The sequence below is a fragment of the Wyeomyia smithii genome, chromosome 2 (assembly GCF_029784165.1).
Source record: "Wyeomyia smithii strain HCP4-BCI-WySm-NY-G18 chromosome 2, ASM2978416v1, whole genome shotgun sequence".
Lineage (NCBI taxonomy): Eukaryota > Metazoa > Arthropoda > Insecta > Diptera > Culicidae > Wyeomyia > Wyeomyia smithii.
In genome coordinates, this window is record NC_073695.1 from 122910749 (window position 1) to 122919784 (window position 9036).

Sequence of the window (9036 nt, forward strand, 5' to 3'; positions counted from 1 at the left end):
TAAGTAGGTATCTAGAAAACTGCTTATTTAGAACAGCCTATGATGTCATCATCATTATCATCACATCTCCTTGGAAAACAACGGTTAGTGCTGGTGTGGTTACTGCTGGTAGAAGAGTGCTCTTTCAGATACCCGTACCTAAATGTTAGCGGGAGGCGTCATTCTACTTATTCGCTAAATCGCTTATTTTAGCGACGCTAGTTATCGGTAATGCTGATTTAATTGAATTAGTTCGTAAGCACTATAGAAGTATTAGTCTTTTCTCACAGAATAATAAAATAATTCTTTGGAGGAGTGATTATAAATATCATTTCAACACGTGATGTCGATATTCAAATCCAAATCTTCCTCAATGCAATTAATCGAGAATTGTTACGCAGTTGGTATAACCGATTTATTTCCTTTCGGCGATATATCTTTAAACCGTCAGTTGGTAACAGGCTTGTCATTCTCCTATTTGGAAAGAGCAGAGTGAATATTCTCCGGCCACTTCTTGTCTAGCACGAGCGCTACGTGTAGCAAGTTTATGCACCACACTTCTTTTTTCTGTTTTGTGCTGCGTGTGGCGTTCGCAGAAAAATTAACACTCTTGCTGTTCACACCACAGCTGAGCGAAACAAGAGGGGTAAATCACTCTAGTGAGAATACACAAAAATACGTCGCGGTGCGCACTGTTGAGAAAAATTAGATAGCGTTCGAAGAGTAACCATGAGTGACGGATTTATTTTTTCAGTTTCGAGATGTAAAGAAAACAACGCAATTTACTCCCCTTCCTCATTTGATATATACTTAAGAGACACAGTAAAAGCACTGCAGTGAGCGCTGTTCTGTGGTAATTGTGTGCAATGTACTTTCGTGTGGAAAGCTCACACCAGTTTATTATCTCTCTGGAGAGCATTTTCAAATTTCACCGCAGTGTTTTTTGCAATCTCTTTAGATACTCACGATTCGCTGCTCTTTTCAAGCAAGTGCGTCGCTTTGTCCACCAATGTGAGAGCAATTGTTTTCGCATTGAAAGATATTCTCCTACCCAAGAATGATTATGCTGATTCTCTGGAGAGAAACGGCAAGCCTGGTTGGTAATATCCCTAAAAGATCTCTAGAAGAAAATGTTATGGCGTAGTGAATTTAACTACTCAATTTGGTAAATATGTAAATATCAGCAGGATACAAAATATTTGTTTTTATCTTAAGGCGGCCGAACACCCAGAGAATGCATCATAGAGTTTTCACAACTAAGTAATGGTCCACGTATTATCTTTTTTAGAATATGTAGGACAGACATTCGTTTGACAAGCAACCCGTTTTCGTTAAATTAGAAGGTGTTTCAAATTGATCGGATTTGGCTAATGTTGTTAATATGCTCAACATCCATGCAACCAAAACATGAATATTACAAATTTTGTAGACGTTCTGGTAAGATTTTGAGTCATCATTTTTCGATTTTCCTAGCTTTTGATCGATTGTTAATAACAATTTTTGACATTTTTTTCAATTATATCGAAGTCTTATCGGTCACTCTGTTACGAATCCATATCGATCATATTCTAATTATTTCTAAATTGTTGCTAAGGCATTTTAAAAAAAAGACTTCTAGAACTTTTGTTTTACTTGCATTTCTGTCTTTGCCGCGGGGAACATCTAGGGGGGCCGCGGAGCTCTTGGTAAATTTGACAGATAATTGAAAATTGTTTCTAGATATCTCTGTGAAAGCGGATTTTTACCTCTTCTGCGTATTAGGACCAAGACATGAAACAAATCAGACTTGCAGGACGATATGAGACTGGAAAACGCAGTCTCATATTGCAAAATTTGTATCTGAAATTCTTTTGGGGGGCCGCGAAGCTTTCTGTGCTTTGCAAGGGGGGCCGCGGAGCCAAAAAGTTTGGGAACCACTGCTTTAGATGAATAACAATTAGCCAGTTTCAGTCAAAGGAGGCAGGATGACGTCACAATTTATCAAATGAACTTATCATTGGAAAAATGCGTGCATTGTTGAAATGTTGACATTGAAATTCTTATGTACAATTGCTTGGCTAACACAACACAACGCACTGAGAAACACACAAAGCGACTCAGTCAGCACATCCTGAGCCAAGGTTGTTAATCGATAATTTATCGTAAACGCCGATAACGATACCGTCTGTTATCGTTATCGACGATAACGCTTACGTCTTCAGACATTATCGTCATTGTCAATGACGATAGCTACTGGACGGTATCGAATCAATAACGTTTGTTTATTACCATCCACTGCAATACCATCTTTTGCTTTATTGGATATATCATTTAGATGCATTTTGAATGCAAATATGACAATGCTACATACCTTACTATTCGAATTTGTGCTTTAAAAAGCGCCTCATAAGCTAAAACAATCAAAACAGAGAAATTTGTTTTCCTGATGAGAAGCGAAACATAAACAAATAAGGGAAATTTTCTTCCTGTTGCCTAGTGATGTTTCGTCTCCAATCCTCCGAAGTGAAAAAACGTTTCCTCACCCCGTGCCTGCTTTTTGATCAAGTCGTACACCATTCGCTACCACAGCAGACGAAACTGGCATAAGTTAGTGAGCCGATAACGTCTAGTGACTATCGTTATCGCCGATATCGTTAATGTTTGAAGACGATATCGTCATCGTCAATAACGATACCATACGTTATCGGTAACGGCGGTGACGATTATCGACGATAATCTATCGTATTAACAACCTTGATCCTGACTATAGGAACGCAGCTTTTGTGAAAGTAATTTTTTATTCTCTTACACTGTGTCCTTTTTGCCCTAGCGAAGTCTGGCTACACTGAAAAAACTGGGCACGCTCCATCCAAGTGTTTCATCAATTGGATAAGAAAATGACTCTGCATTGTTATTTGTAGAATTTCTTTCATCGAATTCAATCATTTTTCACTTTCGTTTCAAGTTGTCGCACACATCAACTTGCATCCATGAGCCGCACTCCACTTACGTATGATTCCAACATCCCTTTCAGGTGAATTGCACTTGAATCTGCCCCACTGTTTCATCACAGTGATTATCATGTGCGAAACACTTTCATTTACGTATGATTCCAACATCCCTTACAAGTGAATTGCACATGAATCTGCCCCACTGTTTCATTACAGTGGTTATCATGTGCGAAACACTTTCAGTTGATTTGTTTTGTTTTTATATGTCAAATGATGTGCCGTTTGGGCGGAAAAGTACACTATAAAAAAATGTCACGATTACTTCAAGTGTTTTTGCACTTTACTCAATTCGTCACATCACACTGCAAGTTGAAGTGATTTAGTGTTGATTTCTCGATGATTAACACTTTCCAATGAAATGATTTTGCGTTGAAAACTGGTTAATGGAAACCACCATCGTATTATAATGAATATCTCTTGTATTATCACTACTGTTTAAATCAATTGAATTACAGCTGCAATTTCAATTGACAAACGTCAAAACCATAAAGCGAAACAAAAATAGTGACAATGGCGAACGGTGCAAGCAGCTCATTTATCCAGAGATCGGAAATTTATTTGAGCGTAAGTTTTATTGAATGTTTTAAGTTAAAATAACAATAAAACGACTCGTTTACAGATCCTGAAATCAATTGCATCGATACAGTAACAGGGAACATCTCTAGGATCATTTTGTCATTAAATTAAAAATCTAAAATAAAATAAAATTAAAAATCTAAAATAAAAAGAAGTCTCTTGAATTTATTGCAAATTTATATAATTATCCAACTGACCGACATTCCGTGTCTCAAACATAAGCATATCAACAAAGTTATGTTCAACAACAGAAAATAAAGTGATTTGCTGTTGATTTCATCGTTCTTTGCATTAATATATTTCGAAAGATTTTCATTCAACTCTGAAATGTTAGGCAAGTAGTGCGAATTCAATAGCAAATCACTTTACTTCGACGTGATTTTTATTTACGGTGTAGCAAATGGCGACAGATGAAGAGTCAACGAGTGTCATACGGCTCAGAAGTTTGAGGATTTTCCAGAATGATTTATGTCACGTAAAAGAATCGAATTCTAATCTTATTTCGTCCTTCCAGCACAAGATCACAGAGATTCTGATGAAAACATCTTTACGCTAGAGGCAAGTATTTGTTTACTAAAACATCAATTATTTAAATTAAACTAATTTAAATCTTTGTATGCTTTACAGGCTTCTTCAACAGAAAAGGATATGTTTATATTTGGTGATGAATTTTTAAAGTGAAATTTTAATTTTATAAATAAAAATCACAAGAAGGTTGTATGCAAAGCCACGACCGCAAGGTTGAAGAAGAATAATTTTACAAGAAAGATAACCTGGCTGCTTGCGTGTCAGTCATTTTTTCTAGTAAATAAACGTTGACCGTTCATTGGCAGTATTGTAATTTCTTTTTGTCTGATATTTTGAATGAAGTTCATTGGATATTTTTAAATTTTGTGCAAATGAGAAGTTGAAGTGCTGCCGAATTGTAATATGCACATTTAATACGACATCATTAAACGGGAACGGAACAAAGGCTACGGTTATGCAGAACGCGAATGCCGGCGCAATGCGATTCGCCTTACCGTGGTGAAATGTACAGCTCTTTTTAAGGCGAAGTAGAGCTATACATTTCAACAGATTTCGTCTTGCCGAATCGCATCGCGCCGTTATTTGCGTTCTGCATGACCGAAGCCAAACACTAAGCGACGCAAACACGTAATAATAGTCAGAGTATGCATGTAGATGAAGATAATTAACTTTGGATTATAGCGCAAAACGAGAAAATATTAACTCTTCAAATAATCATTTGTGTTCTTCAAATTTCAGTTGTTCAATTTAATATCCGATGAAATGTTTGTTTATTATCTGATGAAGCTCTTATATAGGCCAAATGATGCATTCCCAATTTACTAGGTCCATAACTCTGCCGACCGTGCTTGGGAAAGCGCGGTATAACGACTAATCAGAGGTCGAATTTTGTGTTTTGACAAGGCTTAAGAGTTTTCAATAGTACAATAGTTCGAATGATAAAATTGCAATTTCATGCATTTGGTAGGAATCTTAGAAGATTTTCTAATCGATTGCTGCAAAAACGAAGGAAATCCATCGAAAACTAACCGATTTATTGGCATTTGAAATTTTTCTCACTTTTTTCAGTTTTAGATTTTCATTTTACATCCCTATGTAGCCGAACTTCCTGAGAGAAGTATCCTAATTCAAAATTAAATCTTCATTAATTCATTTGTTGTCCTTATAAGGACAGTTGTTCAATTTATCATTGATAGTGAGGACTAAGGCGCACGGTCAACACAATGAGAAAGGTGTTCTCACATTGAAAACTAGACACGGCTTTACTGGAGGAAGTGTTGGCAAATGCATCTACCGCTAATACCACCGCTATCATACGAAAGCGCGTCGTTTCATGTGGGGAATATCAACAACGAAAAATGACGCGCGTCTAAGCATAACCCGAACTGTTTCGCCGTGCTGTTCCCATTGACCTTTACATCGGCCTCAGGGAAGTACCGGCTGCATCTGCATCTACCGCTGAGGCTGTCACTATACTGCTATTGGTACTAAAAGCTACTAACTCTTCAAATAAGTGTGTTATTTGTTCTCAAAAGAACAATTGTTCAATTCAAAATCGGATTTACGCAATCGCATCTCTGTAATATTACCGACAATAATATTCTTCTGAACAAACTGATACAACTTTCCCATTAGGCCTCTGCCATAATAGACGCGAAAAGCGACGCGAACCGATTCGCTCAGCTGTAGGTTAATGTACAGCCATCAGTAGAGCTGTACATCAACCTACGGCCGAGCGAATCGGTTCGCGCCGCTTTTCGCGTCTACTATGGCAGAGGCCTTCGAGAAAGTTGCTGGCTGATGTATTCACTTCATGCAAGCCTGCTGCTGATGCTTCCCGCTACCACACTGAAACAGCATTTTAGTGAAGGGAGTGTCGTTGCATCAGCTGACCCTGCTACTATCGATGCTGATATACCCGCTGCAACAGCTACGCTATGCATAGCCATGCCACAGTTGTGGCCGCTATACGCTGGCCTAACTGCTGAGCCACTGCAACGCTATCCGTAGCCATGCCACAGTTGTGGCCGCCATTGGTATCCGCTGTACCTGAATCTGCTGGCACTGCTGCTATCGATGGTGAGATCCGCTGAAACTGCTACGCTTATCCACAGCCATGCCACAGTTGTGGCCGCTATCCGCTATCTACGGGAGGACTGCTGTCGTCGCTGTTCAGAACTACTATGAGCGGCTTCGATTAAAACAGGCTCTTATATAGGGATGAAAATAGGAATGAATTATTTTACGTACGTGGTGGAATGACATAACTTGAAAAATATGTGTGACTCCATTCTGGTTCAGAGCGATCATTTGATAAGCTCCACCTCTTTTTTCAGTTTCTAAAGTTTTTCCTCAGTTTCGTAGCACGGATGCACAAAAATGATTTCTTGTCGAACCGGACCGATAGCACTCTCATTGAAGCAACAAAATAACATGTTTTGTGTCGTGTTGCGCAGCTTCGTTGAATAAAATGTTCCCGTCCCCGTGTCGCATGTAAGCAGATTATTGCGTTCAGTAGACAGTAGATAGTGTATCCAGCGAATAAACACCGATGGTGCTCTCACACACGCAACGGTTTTAACCCGTATCTTATTGCGGTTTGTAACATCAAGCGATTTCGTTTGCTCGCTGTTGCGTGTTGCATCATGTTGCAACTTGGCAGCTGGGAGACGACGAAATTCTGTTTACGCTGATTGATTGAATCGTCTTCATATTAGCTCTGCATAGTCGAACTAACTGCTTTTGTGAATGCGTTCTAACAGGGCAGTTTATTATTCAATGTCGGTTATGTTGATCGCAGCGTTTGCGCTGCCCCTACAGTGGGGAGTTTACTAAATAAAGTAAAAATTAGACAACTACAATTTGAATTTGATTGCATCCCGCACATAATGTCTGCTTGTGTTGATGCCAGAAAACTATTAACCTTCAATTATTTTTTTATTTGCCTTAAAAAAAGCATTTTGCTGTTCAAAATCGGTTGCTAATTACAACCTTTGAGCTGCCCTAACATTGGGGGAATTAAGATACACGGACAACATGCACTGTGGAAGCTATTTCACATTCAGTAAATTAGACGGGTGCGACAAATTTAAATTGCTAGGATGCAACACAGAATACTTGCTTGCGTTGACAAAAATTATTAACTTTCAATGACTTGTTTATTTGCCTTCAGAAAGGCATTTTGATTTCCAAAATTGGATTTCCTGATGGAAATCTTCATGCTGCCCCAACACGGGGGGAATAATGGCTGTCTGGCGACACACGCTGAGAAAAACCGCGCTGCTCCTGAGACGTGGTGACCAACCACAGGGCTAGTGCTGCTGCTAAGGAAGGACGACTGCTGTTGTCGCTGTCTAGAACTATTATGAGCGGCTCCGGCTGAAACACACAACCAATCAGAGGTCGAATTTTTCGTTTTGACAAGGCTTGACTATTTTCAATAGTACAATAGTGTGAATAATAAAATTACAATTATCTTATTTTGGGAAGAATCTTAGAAGATTTTCCAATCTATTGCTGCAAGAACGAAGGAAATCCATCGAATACTAACCGATTTATTAGCATTTGAAATTGGACATATTTTTCACTTTTTTCGGTTTTAGATTTTCATTTCACATCCCTATGTAGCCGAACTTCCTGAGAGAAGTAATCTACTTCAAAAATATATGCAATCATATTCCTGTAAAATTGTTTTCATTTTAAAATCGAATAAAAATCATTCGAAGCTCGGTAAGCATTCATTTGAGATTCAGAATCCTAACACTTTATGTCTATATGTCATAACACCAGAATTGAAAGTGTTTTCCTTTTGAAAATGAGGTGTTGCACGATGAATAATTCTAAAGTGTTTCGCATATGAATTCTATATGTTTTGACCAATAGGGCGAATTCAAGTGCAAAACACTTTATAATGTCGTGTCGATTTCTTTCAGTGTAGGCGAGAACAAAAACGTGCATCGAAAGTGATTGAGCTTTCAGCTTTCGCAGGCAACAAACTACGCGGACAACTGTGTGGCAACTGTGTAGGAAACTGTGTCGGTTGATTTGGCGATGAAAAATCAAAATTAATTTTCTTTTCATAGACTGCAAAGTATTTTATTACCTCATAGGTAATGAGGTTAGTACGCTTGAGTTTAAACATCAGCTCGATTGACCGCTTGCCACTTTTTCATTGATTGGGTAGACTGAAATTGAAATTTATTATGTTGCTTACACACAACGTTGCCAGGTCATTTTTTCAAAAATCTAGAAAAGGCAAAAAAAAATCTGGAAGTCATTTCGTGGGGTGAGAGGTAAATTTTTCGGATAAAAGTCTTGGGGTACGTAAAATTTGAGGTGACAAAATTGCAAAATTTCGCGCCAAATTTTAAGTGATGACCTTTTTGCGGAACAGTGAAAATAAAATCTGGATAAAATCTGGATCTTTCATGAAAAATCTGGATAATTGGACATCAAATCTGTCTACCTGGATACATTTTCAAAAATCTGGATAATCCAGCTAAATCTGGATACCTGGCAACGCTGCTTACACACGCATTTATTTTTGCTGGAAACCAGCAAAATTTTGCTGGATTTTGCCGAGCTGTAAGACCAGCAATTCATCCAGCGAAATAAATTTTGCTGTTTATCCATTAAGCCTGTAGTACACTCTTCGTCTAATGGTCAAATATTTGACCTTCTGACATAATGGTCAAATTTATTTGACATCATGGTTGTTGTTTGCCCGTGTTTGCCCCATGTTCAAATTGGAGAGTGACAAATAATTATCTTTGACCAAATTTTTATCTGTCAAAAAGTGACAAATATTTGACGTTCGGTCGAAGAGTGTACTACAGGCTTTAAAGCAAAGTTTAATCCAACTGACAGCCCTTAACTGTAACTTCAGCAAACTGGAATTCAGTTACTGAATAATCAGCATTGTAATTTTGCTGTACATTTAGCAAAACAAAGTATATTCTGCTGG